The sequence below is a fragment of the Ambystoma mexicanum genome, chromosome 13, assembly GCF_040938575.1.
Source record: "Ambystoma mexicanum isolate Mex_15411 chromosome 13, UKY_AmexF1_1, whole genome shotgun sequence".
Taxonomy (NCBI): domain Eukaryota; kingdom Metazoa; phylum Chordata; class Amphibia; order Caudata; family Ambystomatidae; genus Ambystoma; species Ambystoma mexicanum.
The window spans coordinates 333,680,520-333,701,897 of NC_090938.1; positions in this window are offsets into that span (position 1 = coordinate 333,680,520).

Here is a 21,378-nt window from a genome sequence, read left to right on the forward strand (position 1 = left end):
ATGCCTTGATCGATATATGTATATATACTGCACATGCATATGAAAGTCTAGAGCAGAATTGGTACTTCATCTGCATGAAATTCTCGGTGGCCCAACAAAGAGGCTCTGCCACATTTCCAAAGTCCAGCCATTCACATATGTTCACTCCCTACATGCACGCCCTTTAAAAGAGATGTGGGGGGAGGGGTTCATGGAGGACTGTTTGCATAAAAAGTCTTACCTCAATGTGAGGCTGCAGTGAGTTGAGAGACCAAAATCTAAACTGTATGTATGTATACACTGCCGATGACAAGCAGCTATACCTCAAGATTGACTCCATGAAGATTGATTGATTGATTGATATTTTATTTCTATAGTGCTCATACACACGTGTTTCAGAGCGCGAGACATCCACAGGCATCCACAGGCTCAAAACCTGCCTCTCGCTGACCCAGTCTTGGATGTCCAGTGCATACTTGAAGCTCAACCCCTCCATGACTGAATTCCTACTCCTCACCAACAACACCCAACGCCTAGACATACAGACCTTACTATCAACCATGAACCCTGAGGGCGTCACGCCTGAGCTCACCTTACAAAACCTGACAAACACAGCTAGGAAAACTCAGACAGCTTGGTATCAACTCTCCCTCCTGTGGAAAGTCAAGCCCTTCCTCCCTCTGGACAGCTTTAGATCCACTGTTCAAGCACTAATCCTATCCCACCTGGATGGCGGCAATGCCCTCCTCGAAGGCCTCGTGTCGTCCTCTCTTGTGCCCCTGAGAAGTGTCCTACATGCGGCCATATGCCTCATCAAGGGTCTACACAGATAAGACCACATCATCCCGGCCCTCATCGACCTTCACTGATTCCCCACTGCACGCACAAATCACCTTCACGTCTTGCTGCATCATGTATAAGGCAGTCGCTCTCAAATCACCTAGCTACCTCACGTAGAAACTCAGAATCTTCGGCGGATAGCACACCACCAGATGCAAGAATGCGTGCAGACTTGAAATCTGCCATTGCAAAAAGTAAAGTACCAGAAAACAAGCCTTCTCTGCCTACACCCCAAGACTATGGAACCTCCTGCCCGTCAGCATCAGACTCGCCCCCACAGCACTACAATTCAGAAAATAACTCAAGACCCACCTCTTCAAGGAGTCTCTCCTCCTCAACACCTAGGCCATCATCACGTCACTCCCCACGCCACCTGACTCACTGAAGCCATCAGCCTCGCCACCCTGTATTGCTGTACCCCTCTTCTGTGCACCCTCGATATCCTACCCCGCTTTATATCTGTTCTGCTATTACCTCTGAAAAGTGCTCTGTTATGTATCTGTACTGTTGTATACCTCTGTAAAGCGCTGCATTGCTTCTCTAAGCTAGGTCCGCGCTCAATCAATACAATAATAATAATATGGAATGGTCCAGAAGTCTCCTGCAAACCGTACAAGCAAAGTGAACTCTATATATTATAAACTTATAGTTTCCTTGTACTGTGCCAAGCATAATACAAAAACGTTGATCCAAAAAATACAACATGACATACCTTAGCTAGGTTAACTAAGTCATATATTTGCAAGCTTCAAAGAAAGAATTTAGCGCTTGTAAAAGCTGCACCTCTTAAGCATTCACCCAGGGGTGTTGCTAGGTCTGGAAAAGATCCGGGCTATGCTAATGTCGGGAATGTTGGGACTCGGCGCTAGCTAGCCTTTTGGCTGTAGGCTACAAACAAAAGACCTAGGGCAATAGCACCCCCAGGCCTCCCTAGCAACGCCCCAGCATTCACCTCTAGAATTCCTGATCTGTTTGTGTCTGTAATCCTGCATTATGGTTCCTTCACAAGGAACTATGGACCACAAGTGGTCCCCCCTACGCACTGTAGTGAATGAAATGGAAAAATACATGCAAAATGAGAAATACACCATGATCGATCCAAGGCACCAAGCTTGCAATATAGCCACCTTACATGAGAAGTAGGGTAGGATCGATGAGACAAAAGGAAATTTAACATATAGAACAAGATGAAAACAATTCTGTGAAAAGCACAATATAATCCTCTAAACCAAACAAGCATTAGGCCCACCATGCACGATCAGTAGCACTGAAGGGCCAAAATAAAATGAAAAAAGAAATTGCCTTAAAATTAAAAATATTCTCTGAAAGACACCAAATGATCAACATCACCCAACCTGTTGTGGAGCCACTAAAGAGGCGCAGTAGGGTCAGAGAAAAACAAAATCCAGCAAAATGAAAAATATAGCATGCAATGCACAAAAACATCTGTAGCATTTAACATACACACACAGACACAAATCTATTCATTATTGCACAGTAGAGCGAAAGGGACAAAAAAAGAAAGGTATACTGTGGGAAAAGGTCTACTCATCTGTGGTCCTCAACATACGTACACACACACCCATACCAGATCACACAAGATAGACTGCTGACCCCGAATAAACACAACACAGCACATACCCAAATGCCCTTTCAACTCTACAGAACTCATACATGCATATTATTCACGAAATAGCCTGCATGCACCAACAAAATAGCATGCAGAAAAGTATTCCCCCAAAAATGGGCACATACTTAAAACTTTGCCACTCCAAATCAATCAAAATAACTTACAAATACACCCTTTATAAAAACTAAGACATTAGTGAGAACATTTGTCTTTAGAAAATAGTTAAGATTTCAAGCTATAAAAAGTTAGAGAACAAATGTTAGAAAGACCTGCGTTACAGTTTAACCTATGAAAGTTGAAAGTTGCACGTATGGCGATAAAATGCGAATGAAGAGAACAATTATTGAAAGACAAGTAGCAGAGTGGTCCTGCGAGATAAAATTGCACATTTGAAAGTCTCTTTGAAATGTTATGAATTTTGAAAGATATTTCAAGCGGAGATCAATGGAAACCACGATAAGGAAAGAAAGTTGAGTAAGAAGGAAGTGACATTTGTGAACTGTGAAATATGATAAGAGGGCAAAATAAAATATAAGAACTTTGAAAAAGGGCCAAGAAGGCAAGTGTATGAAAATAAGAACTACAAATACCAAAAGGCATTGGTGCTGCAAGAGAAGATTTTGAATTGAAGGATTGTTGAAAGGGAGGCCGAAGTGGTCATGCAGAGGTCTATGTAAATTCCTTGCAGTCTCTAAAGTCTTCAACAGCGAAAAGATATATGCGATAAACCGCAGGGAAGTCAACCCCCACGAAGGAGGGACAGGCTCAAGCCCGGCAGAGGGAAGCCTGTGCAGAAGTGTAAGAAATTGTGTGATAAAATGAAACAAGACAAGCTCGAGGCCATCAGAGGGAAGCCTGTGTAGAACTGAGACATTGACATTGAGAATATATGAACTGAGTATTGATGGCAAGGCGGGCAAAGCCTAAGGAAGTGATTGAACTACCAGAAGTTGAAAGCCTAAGATTGAAATGTTGAATTGTACAAGTAAGCCAAAGTGTGCAAGACTAACAGTACTGTTCCATCCACCCATCCTTTGCTTTTTGAGGGACTATCTAGACCACGTGGGGTTGAAACTGGGCAAGGGAGTTGGTGCTGAAGCCATTCTGACATTTCCTTTTGACACTATTTTCATGTTGTATTCCCTTAACACATTTGTTATTCTATAAAGGAGGGCAAAGTTAGGTTTTCTTAGTATAGGCATTTTTATTTTGACCAGACTGACTTGTGTGTATTGCTTATTGTTTAATGGTCAACATTACTCCCATTTTCGAGTTAGTGCCAGTTAGGAATTCTGGCATTCCAATCAAAAGTGTAAATAAAGGTTTTTGAAAACTTGTATCCATCGTGGAGGTGTCTATTTCTTGATGCCATGCCTTCCTCACAACTTAAAAATGGCTGATGTCGGTTGTCCTTAATCTATGTATGTCCGCTTATGTATTATCTCCGGTGACTGTTCCATTAATTCCCCTCCTAAACCTGGTCAGAGTGTCCCTCAAACTCACCCATTCTAAGAAGCTCACTGCTTCCTGTCAAATTTAATTTCTTATCTATTGTATGTTCTTTTATGATCAAGAGAGCATTGTTCCTCCTTTATATAAATAAGTACTGCACCTGCTTTTCTCCTGTCAGACAGACTCTTTCCCTTTGCTGCTTTCCCAAAATCTCTCTTCTCTTCCTATGTGTTTGTGTTTAAATACCCGGCAAACTCCACCCATGCAGCATCATTTGATGCTGCAATTTTGGATTGGATAAAGCCTGTGATCAGTTACCTTCACTTACTCACACACACAAGCAACGTCCTCTTTGCTTTGATTGCCCCAATGTATTTTAACATGTCATAAGGGGATATTTTAACTGTAAGTTAACCCCCCTTCAGGAATTATGAACAAAATTTAACTGAAATATGCAATTTCTTTATAATTCCCAGCATGGGCTTGTGCCATTAGTAGGAATTACATATTCAGAATCGCAAGAAAATTATGAATTCAGAGTGATCATTCATGTGTTTGTAAGTGCCTAAGAGACTCATTAAAATATGCACATTTATTAATAATCCATACATGTTAACATATCCTGTTTATATGTATGTTGTTTCCCTAATCACTCTGAATTTAGATCTATTTTTGGCTTTCAAATCAGACAAAGGGTTATACATTATTTGTGTCATTTAAATCGAGGCTTTTGTTCTGGGTATACACAGCTCTGACCATTAACCTTCTTAATTGTTAAGTCACAATGATGGATAATAGGGTATGTTTACAGGAAGTTGAGCTCTACATAAACAACCTTTTTAAGAGTTCAAACTAAGTTGATCTTTTCGAGATTTCACGTAAAAAGAATTTTCGCTTATTGAATAATTTTTTGGGCAATTAGTGAACAATACATGTTCTGTGTTTACACTTATGTATCAAGAATGCTGTATAACAATATATAACTCTTGTGAGGAAACAAACAAACAAACAAAGAAATAACACTTGGAATAAAAATGCACTTAAATAAGTGTACTACTTTGATCTGCTGCCACGATTATTTAGTTATATTAGCGACTACAAATGTATGGATGCACATTGAACACAGCATAGACCTGCACATAGTGTAAGGTGCACTACAAATCTTTATACACTTAGCAACAGACTCTGGGCCAGTCTTTTTACACCCCCCAAGCGGTGGTCACCATTGGACTCTGTATGCTCCTTGTGCTGCCTAACTAGGTATACCCCAAACATGACTCTACTATAGCTTCGGGACCCAACATATTGTTGTACATTGGTTGGGGTTGCAGGCATAGGTTAGATGGTTACAGTGTGGAGCAGTCCTTACAACAATGCATTTATTACTGGCAGTGCTCCCTCAACCTGCCCACGACCAAGGTCGTACCCTAGACTGGATCAGCAACCTCAACTGCAACATCTCCACCCCGTCAACTCCAATTGGCCATGGTCCGAACACCATACTATTGCCTTCAAAATCCCACAGATCGACCAAGACCAGTTCACCTGGCCAGATCTGAAGGTATAGCCCACTGCATAAAAAATCCTTAACCCCACCAACCTCGCCCCATTACTTGCTACTCTTGCGCACCCTCCATCCTCAGTGACAGACCCAGCAACACTAGTTAACCTCTACAAACAAACCATTGCCCATACAGTAGACACACTTGCCCCTTCAAACTCAGGAAAGACAAATTCTCACAAAAAAAATACCTGGTTTACTCCTGAACTCCTTGAAGCTTGTGCCAAAATGTGTGCTTCTGAGCTACAATGGAGGAAAAAACATCCCGGCATCCAAAGCCCTCTTCTCCTCCCTTGTCAAAGACTATAAAAGGGAAATCCACGCTGCCTTAGCGAACAGTTACAACTCCAGAATCTTCAATGCCACATCCAACTCCTGGGAACTTTTTACAACACACCAGGAGTTAGAGGCCCTCTCCCCTCCCCAGCCAGATCTGACAGTGGACAGCGCTTGGTGCGACAAAATCCCAAACGCCCTCCTTGGAAATGTCAACTCTCTCAAAGAAAAAACCTGCGCCAAACAACTTGCCAGTCTAACCAAACAACCTTCCCCTTACCACCCAGTCTCAGCCATGGACGTTTTCAAGATCATCAAAGATCTCAAACCATCGCCCTGCAAAGGTGACACTTGCCCAGCTCCAGTCATCAAAGGGTGTGCCAAATCACTTACTCCGTTTTTCACAGCCATCATCAATGCCTCCTTCTCCACCAATTTGGTGCCAACATCCCTGAAGGAAGCATGGGTCCTACCGCTGCTCAGAAATCCCTCCCTCGACCCTTCCATACCCACAAACTATCGCCCCATTACTACAGTACCCTACCTCCTGAAGATACTGGATCCTGTTGCGTACATCAAAGTTCAACAATATCGCGAGGAGAACAATATCCTGGACATTCACCAATCAGGCTTCCGTCCCAAACACGGAACAGAAACAGTCCTACTACGCTGATGACACTCAGCTCCTTGTCCCCCTTACCGGCTCTTAACCCCAAAACTCAGCCACCATAAACTCTGTATAAGTCATACAAAATGTGATGGCTTCCCACCTACTCTGCCTCAATGACGATAAAACAGAAATCCTCATTGTTGGCTCCCACTGCACACTGCAGAACATCGGCCCAGCCTACAAAGAATGTATCATCGACAGTAACCGAATCACCACCTCTGCCACTGCCAAAACCCTTGGTGTTTACCTAACACCAACCTTGACCTCTCACACCATGTTAACTGAATCACCTTGTCTGCAGCTGACACTGCCAAACTACTTCATGCCAGCAAGCCATTCCTCTCCACTCCCAACTGCCTTTTTATTGCAAGAGCTATTATAGGAGTAAAGCTTGACTGCTGCAACGCCCCTTTAATGGCACATCTGAACACAACCTTAAAAACTCAAGACGATTCAGAAAAATGCTCTCCGAGCAGCCACTGGTCTCTCCAAATCCGATCACATATCGAAAGCCAGGGGAGAGGCACACTGGCTGCCAATCCAGGAAAGGATTAAGTTCAAAACACTTTCCCTGGTCCATCGGTGTCTCTCCAATATTGCCCCATCCTACCTCTCACACTGCGTGGAGAATTACTTACCGGCCCAACCTCTCAGATCCTCGAACTCACACATCTTGAAGATCCCCAACTTCAATCGCCTATCGGTGGGAGTTAAGAGCTTCCCGGTTGTGGCCACGAAACTCTGGAACAATCTCCCTCCTACTATGAGAGAAGAACATGCCTACTGGACCTTCCTGTAAGAACTGCCTTTAAACGACCTAAGGGTGTTTACTTGGTCTTGACAACTTGAACAGGTCATGTAGATGATGGGTTTTTCCTAATAATGTACCACTGTGCTGGTCAAATATGCACAGTAGAGCAGTCTATTAATGGAAAGAAGGAAGGACACAACGGGAACACCGCTGGCTGCAATAAATGGCCACAGGTTAGAAAATCACAACAAAGTTAATTTACTGTTCAACAGAATAGGGCAAGAGAGCTCCCCTATGTGTGTCAGGCGCTGATTAAGGTACTGATAGCTTGGAGCAGTGAAGGCCAGTAATCCACCCTAAACACAAAACCCTTGAGTGAGTGTCAATCCAAATAACAAACACGAAACCCCAAAATCCAGTTTAAATGTTCCTTATCTGTGTGTTATGCAGATGTCCTGGAATGGTGAAGCACCCATCAATCCATCAAGTCCCAAACAATCCAAAAGGAAATCTATTCCCGACGGCACGAGTATGTCTTATGTGAGTAATAGAACCAAGTCTCTAATTCGTGTATGCAGGATACTTGATGGTATAGTTCCCGAGAAATTATGATTTTCCGGGCGAGCAGTAGCAAGCAGAGACGTAAGTTCATGGAGGCAATGAAGACAGAGCTGTGGGGGGGCAGCGCTGGTACTAGTTCAGCAGACAGAAGTCAATCCTGGTAAGCGGGGGTCTGAACAGTGAGAGCAGCGTCGGAGACCAAACGTAGGCAGTAGCAATCCTGGTAACGTAGCAGTAGCCAGAACAGTGGGAGCAGCGTCAGAGACCAAACGTAGGCAGTAGCAATCCTGCTAACGTAGCGGGGGTCAGAACAGTGGGAGCAACATCGGAGACCAAACGTAGGCAGTAGCAATCCTGGTAACGTAGCGGGGGTCAGAACCGTGGAAGCAGCATCGGAGACAAAATGTAGGCGGTAGCAATCCGTGTAGTGTAGCAACAGGTACAAGAGTCAACAAGGCAGAAGGGTTAGACGTAGCAGGTCTGTGAATCAAGCCAGAGGGTCAGAGTCCAAAAGTAGCGAGAGACAAGAACAAGAAACACACAAGCTTGATGAAAGTATTCATAAGCGAGGTGCGTTGTGTCAGAGTCGTATTTAACCAATGAAGGCATGCAATAGCCGTGAGGCACACGTCTGGGACTTCACTCTTTGACGTGTTGCATTCCAGCGTTTCCCTAGCAACCCCCAGGTGGAAGGCAATGCGAACTTCTGAGCTAATGTCTTAGTTGGGAACCAGGACGCAGACCATAAGGGAGGAGGAGCTCTCCTACTACGTGAATGTGATGAAAGTGCAGAAAGAAAGCGCTGAGAATGGTGTGTCCTGACACTTCTGCAGAAACTTAAAAAACTGACTTTTCAACTAACTGTTATCCATCTAAGACTCTTCACCCCCCTTCTTCTCGATTTCCCGCAATGTAACTAGCGCCTGGATACCTGAGGGTTTTGCGCGCTGTAATACATGCAAAAATAAATAAATAAATACTTACTTAGGTTAGCAGTCACTAGTTAATATTCACAGTTAGTGGGAAACATGTAAGTTTGATTAAACGGATTTAGGTTGGCACAGGGTGTCTGTCGAGGATGGTCAGGAGGGATACTGGACAGGGTGGGGCTAGTAGTATATCTTATAGGGCAAGAGAAAAGGTGCTCCAGGAATCACAAAAAACGTGAGAGCAAGTCTGATGTCAATGGGCATGAGATGCCACAGTCTTTGAGCATACACCAAGAAGGAGAAATCATGAAAAGAAACTGTGGAAATGGAATCATTCTTTTTGTTTTGTTTTTATATCGCCCTTCATGCCAGAGTCCAGCCTCTATGCGCGGGACCGGGTATCGAACCTGTGCTGCTCGGTATTGTCTTGTTTTGAAGACAAGTGTTTTGCTACTGAGGTACCACCCAGCATAACTAAACTACAGCGAAAAATAAGAGACTGTTGCTTGTTGATAGTTATGATCACCTGGAGTAAGGATCATGGGAAGCCTAACATAGTAGACATATGTTGGCAGAGTGAGAACATCATTGCAACAGATTAATGGATTTCTGCTGTCGCATGATGAACGACTTGTATCCATAGTATCCAGGCTTCTTTTGTACCAGATGGAACGTACGCATGTGTAACAACCCTGGATGCGTCCCAAGTATGGGGCTTTTATTCAGTTGATAAGCTTTCTATTAGAGAAAATACAACTTTGGCAAGAAGATTAGGAGTATTGTTCTCAACCGCAGAGGTGTTGCTGGGGGGCTGAAGGGGCTATAGCCCCGGGTCTTTTGGTTGTAGCCCCGGATAGAAGCTGAGGGGTTGCAACCAGAAAGGCTAATTAGCCCCCAGTCCTGACAGTCCCAAAATTAGCGTAGCCCCAGATCTTTTCCAGACCTAGCAACACCTCTGCTCAACCACATCAGAAAAAGTATACTGGAAGCAGAGAAATCCCTTTATTGGACACAAAACTGCCTTGAGGCACCGTATAACATAGGTATAACTAGCTAAACCTGATTTCATTGAACTAACCAACTTGTTGCTTAAGGGTGCATAGTCTAGCTTTCTTTTAATTCCCATGGCTCATCTGGATGAAGAATAATCTCTTATCTTAATGTGGAAATCAATTTCACAAACATAGATGCGACCACAAATCATTTGACCTGCAGATGTTTTGTACTACAACTCCCATCTGCCTTAGCAAGCAGGGTCCATGCCAATCACACATGGGAGTCCCAGTCCAAATCACTTGTAGGGGCAGAGGTTACAAACGCCGGTGGGTAAGTCATAGAAAGGCCTCCCACAAACAACTCTTGCAATGGCACATCGTATGTTGAAACACAGACTACAGATCATGTAAAATTATAAATGGGTAGCTATCAACTGTGGGGATATATTCCACCAAGATCTTCTGAGGAGCATCTGATAGACAACATAGTTGACTGCTACCCTTCTACAATGTTATGTTTTGTATGGCCCCCCTATTACCCTTTTCTATCCTTTGTACTGACCCAATAGACCTGCCATGCAGGGTTTGGAGGAGGATGGTATAAGGGAAGAACAGACAATGCAGATGGGGACCTCCCTCTCTGTACCCTACACAAGTTATATACCTGTCCCCTTAATCCCTTATCCACTTCCCACAATGGAAGAAGAGAGAAAGCAATACTCCCCTGCTGTGACATCACATAAGTTGATTATTATTTGTTTATTACTATACTGAAACATCACTGTAGGTAGCATTATGCATGGGTGACTATTAGGGAAATATTCCACTGACGCCTATTAGGGAAATATTCCACTGGCGGGTACTGAATCTGAGTCTATCATGTGACCCAGAATCCTGAAGTGAAATATTTCCTGTTAGTTGATAATCATGCATGTATAACTTTATGTTGTAACTGGATTTACTTCATGAAGTGTTGCAGGCTGCTATCGCACTGGGTGGGCTAACTGAGAGCTGACTGAAAAGTTCTCCATTGCCTGGTATGGAACGTGACCTGCCTGATTAATTTAGTCAGGGTTTTTTTCTGTTTTCACTTTGTGGCGCTGGTTGTTGAAAGTGCTGAACAGAGTTGTTTGAGGAGGGACACAGACTGATGTGTGGAGCAGAGTGGTTACTATGTAGAGCAAAGCCATTGATGTATTCTTTCAGTAAGTGCAGAGTAGCTCTGGTAAATGGCGGATGAATGTGTAATGTCAGTGCAGAGAATTATGACTTTCATAATTCATTACAGTGATGACAGAGCAAGGAATTATGACTTTTGTTTTTGGCATAGCTGCTGCTAGATGTCATTGTAATCCCTATTGACAGCTGGATGCAGGATTCAGAACATTGTTCAGTTGCTAATAGCCTCCTATAACAACCAAAAGTATTATATCTAGACTGTGTGATCCGTCATAGGAACTCCACATCCTTTACTATAAGGGGGCTGAACCACAGGGGATTGGGTTGTTCTGCCTTTTACCTGAGGTGCCTCCCACAGGATGGGTGGAGCAGGATTTTCTGGGATCGCCCTCCCCTCTCAGACGTGGTATTCAAATGTATCCTCCAAGGAGACCATCACCTCAAACAGAAACAAAGGATTGCAAGTCCCAGCAAATCATGGATCTGGCCAAAACAGATCACAGAGTAGAATTAAGTTGAGAACGGTCAATAAACTCAAACCAGAAAAGAGAAGTAAACAGCAAACATACTGTGAAATTCCCACAGCTGCATCTTGGAAGTGAAGACACATTTCAGAACGTTTGTCAACCGTGCGGTCATCTGCAACAGCTTTCTTGAGGGAAACAGGCAGACCCAGAGCACTGCCAAGGCTGCAGACTCACTCGCAGCTAGTTCCAAAACGGTGCTGATGGTCCGGCAGGTATTTAAAGACCGATTGACAGCAATTAATCCTAATATTGGCAACTGAAATCCTGCCCAGTACCAGAAGTATAACGAAAATGAGATAATAACTTAATTAAAGCTCCTCTGGAGAGAAAGCCAATATAAAGCCCTGAAACGTTGGAAAGACCCTTCCAAGAGTGGCTTATAAAGACACATGCCGACAAAGGTGCATAAAAGAACCTGGGAAAATCCATTAAAGGGCAAAAGCTGGGAGGAAGTGGGCTTACTACTCAATGCTTCCTGGACACATGGGTACATGGGGACACCACTACAAGGCATTATACCTCTTGTCAGTGTCGCAGTGGAAGATCTTCCAGATGCGTGACAGAGATCACACTATTGTTGTGAAGGTAAAACCCAGAGTATGGTTCTGCACTAGAGGCCTGAAGAAGCGAGGAAGACCCAAGGACTGTGCACTTCCACAAGAAACTTCAGCAGAAGAACCCCTGGCAGGACAGACAGAATATCATCTGCCTGAAAATGACCATGAGTGAGGGGGGAGAAATATTCATTGAAGCTAACAGAACAATAGCCTTTGAAGAGGCCTATGAGAACTGAGTTTTGTGAACCAGAAGCCCTGGAGAGGCCTAAGAGAACTTCATTCTGAATCAAGAGGCCAGGGAGAGGCTTACGAGTACTGAGGGCTATGAGCCAGAGGCCATGTAAAAGGGCCTACAAAAATGGAGTACTGTGAACTGCAGGCTATAGAGAGGCCTATGAGAACTAAGTGCTATCAACCAGATGCTGTTGAGAGGTCTAGAAGAGTAGAGTCCTGGGAACCAGAGGCCATAGAGAGCATAAGCTAACTGCATTGCGAACTAAGAGGCCTAAAATGACTGTACTAATAATGAAGAGGATATAGGGAGGCCTAAGAGAGATGCCTTGAGGATCAGGATCCCAAGGAGAGCCCTAAGAGACATGCATGGAAAACAAAGAGTCCTGCAGAGGCTTAAGACAATTGTACTTAGAATCAAGCATCAGAGAAGAGATCTAAGTAAATTGTACTGCGAGCCAAAAGAAAATGATGTGGCCAAAGATAATTGAATACTGAGAATCTAGAGGCCATGGAGAAGCCTACACGAATTAAGGGAATTGTGTGATAAGAACCTGAGGCCATGGAATGGATTAAGAGAATCATGTCTGTGAAGAAGAGGGTGTGGCAGGCCTAATAGATTTGTGTGCTATGAATAAGAGGTCGCACAGAGGCCGGAGAGAAGAAGGTGCAGAGAAAAGGAAGAAGAGACCATGGTGAGGTGAGTAAAGTGAGGACTCCATGGAGGGGATTGCTCAAGCACCTTTTTGTATTTGTTTACAGACAAGGGTTGAACATTGAAAGGTTAGGGTTTGTGAACACTTTTTATGGCTTCATTTGGAGAAGATTCTTTTCATAGCATAGGGTTAACTAGTAAGCTAAGGGACTTGCGAAAAACAGGTTTGAACTTGGATAACACATGTGTATAGGCGCGTTATAAATGCCATATCATATCATATCATAACCAATCTAAAATGTCAGACTGCTTTTGCTATTCGAGCCATCCGACCTGCATGGACCTTCAAGCCCACCTCTGCCGAACTACAATAGGCCAGTTACACTTGAAAAGCCATTTCCTACAGGAAGCCGGCAGGCGACGGCGGCCCCTTTAAAGTCCAGCTTCTAAGATCAGTCATAGATTCCCCTGTCATGCCCTGTCATGCCGTAAGTGCCGCTGTGCCCGCTGGAGTTGATATCATGATGCCCAGATCCATTGAAATCCAGGATGCCACGCCGTCTGATATGACCCGACTTCAGTTGAAAGTAGTCCAAACTGAAAGCCAATGCTTTATGCCGATGCCCATCTCTTCCCATCTCCATCGTGCCGCTGCAGAGCGAGTCAGCTTCTCCATAATGGTTCCTAGAATCATTGTTGCACCGCATTGCATTGTTAAGCCACAATCCGCTCACTGCTATGAAGACAATACTCTGAAATGTGTGGCATTTTGTGCAAATTTGATTCACATCTCCTGCACCTCATTCATCCCTATCCACAAATCTAGCCTATTCCACGCCCCTGCAGGGATGTCATTTTGTCAAAATGCCTGGGGTAGCAGAAGTGACATCACATGACCCTTGACCTCTGATGACATCACATGAAGTGACATCATTTGACCCCACCCTGAAGTGACATCATGGGAAGCGATGGAACACAACCTTTCACCCCTTCATACAACAGCAAGTGGCATCACATAGCATTGTTTCTAAGCACAACACGAAAAAATGGTTAAGATATCACTGTCAAATGATATATATTTCATGCAAGAATGGACCACCATATGTAGCTTTAATATCAGAGCGTATAGGCCCATATTGCCAAATGACTGTGAATGCAAGCAGACGTTGAAGGCCAATGATAATGATGTGATGTTATATAGCACTTACGCTTAAGTGCTTCATATAGAACAAATATACATACAATATCACCCAACCTGTGTTGGTACTCATTTATCAACCTCGGCAGGATGAAAAGCTGAGTTGACCTTGCCGGGGGGCGAACCTGCATCCTGCAGATCAAACACACAGTGCAGCAGTGAGCTCTCAACCCAGTGAGCTATCTTACAGGCTATAGCTATCAGAAAACCAGTCACTGGAGAAACAAAGAGCCACATACTGTTGGCCACATCCTAGGAGCCTCAATTTAAAAAAAAAAGAAAAGAAAACGGTTTTGTTCATTTTTGTTTTAGGGGTAGCAAGGGAGACCTCAGGGGTTGCAGGTGTGACCCCTAAATGACGTCACTGCACTCTGTCTTTGCCCCAGTCACTCCTCCTTCCCCCAATTTCATGATGTTCCTGCATCTCACATGCTTTTTCTAAATACCTATGCTATTTATTTCACATTGTTAGTTATGCTTAGAAGCTTGTGGTACAGGGCCAGGGTCTGCTGAAGATGTCACAGCTTGTGGGGAGCCCATTTTAACATGATGGTTGAGGAGGAGTTGTGGGGGCTTGCTTAGAGTGAAGAACAAGTCTGAAGCGGTACTCAAGGGTGCATACATTATTATGGAGACAAAGAAATACAGCCATGGTGGTAATAGCCACTGATTATCTTGAGACAGCCAGCAAGCACGGAGCTGAAACACTAAATGTCCACTGAAAAGCTATTACGCCTTCTTTGTCAGCAAAGAGCTAATGAAGAGAAACCAGAGTTAAAAGGTTCCTCAGAGGTCTGAGGACGGTGATGCCCGGATGGGCTCCACTAAATGCACCTTGAAATGTGAGTGTTGCAAAGCACACTTAAAAGTCCAGAGTGAGAGGTGTATATTGCTGTTTCATGAGACAGCTGTCTGCCATCATGGGGGCAGTTGGTGGGGGCCCCTGAGGCTCGGGTCCCTTCAACTGAAAAGATTGTAAGTCCCTGACACAGTTCCTGTTCAAGGAGATATGGCAGGAGATGTTATTTCCTGTTATGTTAATGCAAATTATTGCATAGCTCTCAACCTTTTGTTTCGTCCGGGTGGGTGATTTTTTGGGGGGCAGGTGAGAGCCCATTGAAGTGTATGGGCACGTAGGGAGCTTGACGGGTAGGTCAGCTGATTACTAGGTGGGTGACAACGGTCAAACGCATGTGAGTTGAGAGCTATGTTATTATTTTTTAAATTTAAAAAATCCTACAGCTTGTTGGTCACAGAATGTTGGCAAGTATGACTTTGCTACTACGTGTTCAAAGGGCTGCTAAAGTCTGCCTCACACAATTCAAGCTGCAGTTTATAGTTCCCGTTCAGACCCTGGAGCTGGCGCCCATGAGGCTGGGCAGCGGGAAGCATTATTACATTGTAACAATTGGGTAAGCAAAGGGAGGAGACTGAACCAAATTGCAAGCACTCATCTTTCTGGCTAACCCCAGAACCCGCTCTGTATAATAGCATAATTTTCAAAACTGACCACTTCGTCATGACCCCCCTAATAATGATTGGGGCTCCCGCCCCAACAACAATTTTGTGAATATGGCACCCATGCGGCCCTTGCGCTACCGCTGTCCGAGTTGTGCCTGCTGTGCAGCTTCGTGAGGTTGTGCCGCTGTTGGGGGAGAAACCATCGCATGCGGGTGCACGTTTCCTGCGCTGTTTGTGAGAAAGCTCGCGCAGGCTACTTGAGAAATGATTTTTCTCTGGCAACAGTGCAAGCCAAGCGTGAAAGGGGCGGGACAAGGCGGAAGACCTCCTCTAGTAACTGGCAGCGACGGCTGAAGCTGGAGCAGGAGCCTTTGCTCAAGACAATGCCCGTTGGTAAACGTGCATGATTGCCGGCGCTTGCCGAGTTATGCTTTGCTGCATTACCACACTAGGCGGCTGCAGCTGAGTATTGAGATGGAGTACACGAGCTCTCTGTGTGCAACATATTCGGGGAATAACAGGGTGCACAGTAGCCCGTTACTTAGGCGCACTAGCAGAGCTGCGTGGGTTTATTTATTTCAGGAACAGAAAATAATTTGTTTTTAAAAGAAAAAAGGAAACCGCATGCCTGAGGTACAGACATGGACAGGGCATGCTGCTGCACACCAGGTGTGACACTATTCAAGACAGGCATTTCTGTAGCAACGAGTACCCAATAACAGGGTGAGGGATCAGGTTTCCGAACCTGCGGTTCCCCATGCAGTGCCCTGGTGCCTCAACTTTCTTTTATGGGCTCACTGGCTTCTCGTGGCGGCTTTCAGGTCTCTCGCGGTCTCCGTTCGGCTCTGCACTCAGGTAGCATTTCTCCTGATTCCCAGCCAGCTTCATCTGTGGGAAGGCTCTGTTCTTCCATCCGCCTCGACAGTTGCATAGCGGAACCCTATGGGAAGTGTCTCTCATCGGGATGGTGTCTCCCTGAGCCTTTTTGCTCTGTGTTCTGCCTGAAGCTCTCATGTTCCTCGACCCGCGTCGTGAGGAAGAAGACTTCATGTTTCTCTACGGTAAGTGGTTTTGAATATCCCAGCACTAATATAATTAGCATAACAACTAGAGCGCATCGCTTGGTTCCTCCAGGTATTCTTCATCGCTCTGGCCTTCTTACACATCCCAGTACTTATTGCCACTTCCAGGGGGTCTTTTGGACTGTGGCTGCACCACCCTGGCCACATGAGAAGAGGTTTATCCTAGGGAAACAGGGACTACATCCTGAGATTCATTACAGTATTACTCTGGCTACCTTGAAGCAAGTGTGAACAGTTCCAGTAGAAAGGAAAAGGTTGACGAGAGGTGAGAGATAGCAGCAGATGATTAGTGCAAGCTTCTTGATAGTTTTTGGAGCAAAGGGTCCTCGGGAGCCTGCAAAGTTTTGGCTATCTTAAGGCTGTGAGCCAGTTGAGTAGATGAGTTAGGAGGAAAAGAGCAAAGGTTAGATGGGGTAATGATGTGTGAAGGGGAGCAAGAGGTGTAAGGAATTTGAAGGAAGCTAGTATAAAGGGTTTCATGGACATTTAAAAGGGAAGTAGAGAATAAAGATGTTAGCTGAAAGGAAAAGGGATCCAGTATGAGGGTGGAAGGAGCTAGCATTGCTTGGAGGTAGCTGAGAGTTTACAGGGGTGAGAGCAAAGAGAAGAGATGAGATGTGGTAAAAGAAATCACTGCACTTGGCAGTGTCCAAGCTCAAAGTGAATTAAAGGAGGGCTTTCTTGTACCGCAAGAGAAGAGCATGGGGTTGATACTCCTGCTATCAGTGCAGGTGAAGATTCATAGCAATTTTAAACTGACAGATCTTAGGGTTAGTCAATGGTTAGGAGTAAGGTGTGGGGAATGTGCAGACGCGGTAATGGTTCATGAAAGGGGAACTAAGATAGGTTAAAGTAGTTTCAAGTCTGTTCTATAGAGGATCCCTGGGAAGAAGAGAAGGCTAGGAGGTAGGATCTAACCTCAACCAGGTTGGAGGATATTCAGGTTTAAACTTGCATTTGGAGTAGGGGAGTGTGAGAAATCATGGGATTCAGTCACTTATCCATAAGGGTGGGGTCTGAGGGGTGGATTTCCTTCTGAGGCTAGGGAGGTGAGCCTGCTCTGCAACACCCTCCCTATTGGGAGGGGCAAGTAGAAGCTCACCGGGAGAGGCTTTCCCCTTGAGGACAACGACTCCTGTTCCGATGAGAAACTCTCTAACATCCACTTGTAACCCATCCGTTGTAACACCTTCCAAAAGCAAACATGAAAACACACTCAGATTTGTTTTTCTCATGTAGAATCCTTGAATCAACCTAAGGGGATGTATTCATGTAGTACTGAGCTGAAGAGGATGATTGGAACATTACAGAGTACAATGATTCAACCTAAGGGGATATACTTTGGTAATACTGAGACCAAGAAGATGACGAGAAGTATGAAGAGTGCAATCATTACCGAAAAGAAGGACTTTGATACTCCACCGGAAAGACCCAGCAATGCACCATAAATCAAGGAAGAGGAGTCCTGAAAGAGAAAGATGCCCGGGAGTTTCAAATCAGCTGTGTTGGGAGAGCTCAAGGAGATTGTGACAAGCAGTTACCACGATCAGAGGGAAGCTGGCGTGGAAACGCTGCACAGGAAAACCTGAAGTTAGAGGAAGTGAGGAAAGCAAAACTCAGAGAAGGAGCCAAGACTGAGGTGGTGGCATGACCGAGAGTCAGTGGACTGAGGAGGCAAATACTGATGCTTAAACCATATACCCGGCTGCAACACAGTCAGGTGCAATGAAGGAGAGAAGTACAGTGGAGAGCAAGAAGGCAAATGGAGAAACCGAAGAAAGGTTCCCATCCTGAACGCATTCTGTCACCATGGTTACCCGAGACGAGGCACGTACTTCCACCCACACAGAGTTAAAGTATTATCCTGCAGTGGCGCCGGTGCTTCTGATTGAACGTAAGTGCCCGCTTGTTCTTTTTCGTGTCTCCTGAAGCTAAAATCTTAAACCTGTATTTTGTGTCCCGGACTCCCTTTTGGATTCTGCTTTGGTCTTTGTATTATAATATCCCCACAAACTAACTATTTCTGTCAAACAGATTGGCTTTTGGATTTGCCTTGACTGCTGTGTTGCTTTTTGGTTTCCCCTTCGGATCATGGACATAATATGTACCATGTAACTAAGTTATTGCAAGTAACAGCGCCTCAATGCCCCTGGGCTGCTTGCGCGCTATATAAATGTAAATAAATAAATAAAAAATAAATAAATTTCCCAGACCCTGAGTTGGTGCATGGTCCATGGACGCTCTGCCGTACTGACTGTTCGGTGCATCCTCATGTCCTTAGTGCATCCTTGTGCCGCCCGGGGTTAGGCCTCTACTAACCTTACTAACCCCACAACCCCCTTTTTCCCTTCTCCTCTCCTTTTGAATTCCCCTGTGTTCTCTTGTATACTTCCTTGATCTCATCTGTCACAGTCCTCACTCTTTTCCCGTAAGAGTTAAAAGAACTTTTTTTGCCACTGAACAACTCCTAGGTATAACGGCAGTGCCTCAAAGCCTATCAGGTTAGTGTTGCCCCATGCCTTTGTTTATAATATACTAGCACAAGTACGGGTTGTAAAATATTTCTTTTTTTCCACAGCCTGGCATTTACCTGGTGGTATTTTGTCTGCTCCTTTAATTGAACTACATCTCTGTTTGGAACATATTACCAAATAGAGAAGTTCATCAAGGGAAAAGTCACCCTCAAGTGAGGAGACCTGGTCTTCAACTCGGGTTACCAGTCTGCTAATCCTGAAGGCTATAGTTGGTGCCCGGGATTTTTTGGTGAGTACTGACAAACACCCAATAGGTGGAGAAAAGAGACAATCCATACTGGAACAGTCAAACCCGTCCCAGTAAAACCCAAAAGGTGGAGAAGAGAGAGAGTTATCACTGAAAAAATCATACTCATCCCAGTAGAAACCCAGAGGGGGAGGTGAGTAAGAATTGTTACAGGAATCCTTAAACTCGTTCCAGTAACTATCAAGTGGTGGACAAGAGTGAGAAACATTCTGACAATATTTCTAACAGTATTCATAAAAAACCCTTGGCTTGGAAGGTTTGGTCTAAACTGGCGACATCCGATAGTGGTAAGAAACTGAATGTCATAAATGAAAGTAGTCCAATAAGTCCTTAAAGTCGCGTCCCACCAAGTCGGGGGTTTAGCCAAGTACAAGACCCCTTGCTGAATAGTGTGAAGTATAGGTGACCTGGAAGGAGACTGCGCCTGATTCTTGCACACGAGACTTATTTTTTTAAATTTTATATTTTTTTATTTTTTATTTTTCAGAAAAAATTTGCCCTTAACGTTGATGACACGTGTTTCGGTCCTCCAAGGACCTTTCTCAAATCAGGCCCCTTGAGACTTGTAGCAATTCTGCGATTGTACGCGCTTAATCTGAACAGCAGGGATTTATCCCAATGATATATGGAAGCTTATCTTTCACATCTTGTGACAGGGGCCTCTTACATGACCATAAGACTAATCAATAGCCCTGATTTGAGAAAGGTCCTTGGAGGACCGAAACACGTGTCATCAACGTTAAGGGCAAATTTTTTCTGAAAAATAAAAAATAAAAAAATATAAAATTTAAAAAAATAAGTCTCGTGTGCAAGAATCAGGCGCAGTCTCCTTCCAGGTCACCTATACTTCACAATATTTCTAACAGGCCCAGCCAGTATAAAGAATGTACATTCAGTAGAAAAAAAGTGACAAGTATACTAAAACAGGGAAAGAGAGAAGACATTGATCAAAGTAGTTGCCAAGAGCTACCTATGATTAAGTTCCTAAGGAACTTAATGGAAAGCAGACCATAAGAGAAGGGAGTCATTCTCCCGTGTCTTATTTAGTTTTTATAGTGGCATGGACAGGTTAGATTAGTTTTGGACAGAGAACTGATCTTCATTTTGGACTCACCAATGACTGACAAGCACCCTACTTAGTTTGCTTTAGGTAGGGAAACCCATATCATTGAGAAGGTTAGGAGTTTCTATCTTTTTGTTTAATTAAGAAAGTTCCAAAATGACATATCTGAGTCCTTGTCCTCCTTCTGACCTGTCACATATTGTGTCAGGATTGGGATTACGATAACCTGATACAAAGTTGACCCACATCATCATTCCCCAGTACCTACAACCAATATAAATAGGTTGGGCCTGAATCTGTATGTCTTGAGTCCGGGCCACCGCCTGCACCGGGGTCTGTATCTGTGGCCATACAGTCTCCCCCATTTTCTTCCTGCACTTATCAGACATACCATGCCTTCACTCAGCACTTGCCCTCGCTGACTGCACTACCATGATGTGTTGTCTGTATTATTTATTTAATTTATTATTATTTATCTGTTTTTCTCCTTTGCTTCGCACTTTCCACTTCCCCCTCCCATGCCCTTTCCCCTCTACCTATCCCATGTACTTGCGCGTTCTCAGTGTCACTGGGCCTAGTAAGATTGTTGCTTTTGTTCTCCCCTGTTCCCCTCCCGTGCTTGGTCGCTCTCTGAAACACTTGTGTACGAGCGCAATATAAATAAAATACCAATATCAATGAGACCATTCTATATAGTCGGAAGAATGTAGAGGGGAATTGACTATATAATATTTAGGGCCTCATCACAAGTTGTGAGGTATCCTGGCGGTAAAAAAATGCGCGGGATACCTCCCAACGCTATTGGCGTTATCACAACTCGATCTTGCGCAATTGGCACTGGATCCCTAGTTTCAGTGGTGTTGTTAATCGCCCTTTATTCTGAGTCCATAGGACTCTATGGGGCTTTTGGGCGCTATTACAGCCAGTGGTAATAACGCTGGTGGTAATAGTGCTGAAAATGGGCAAAAAGGGGAGGTATTTACCTCCAGCAAAAAGCTGG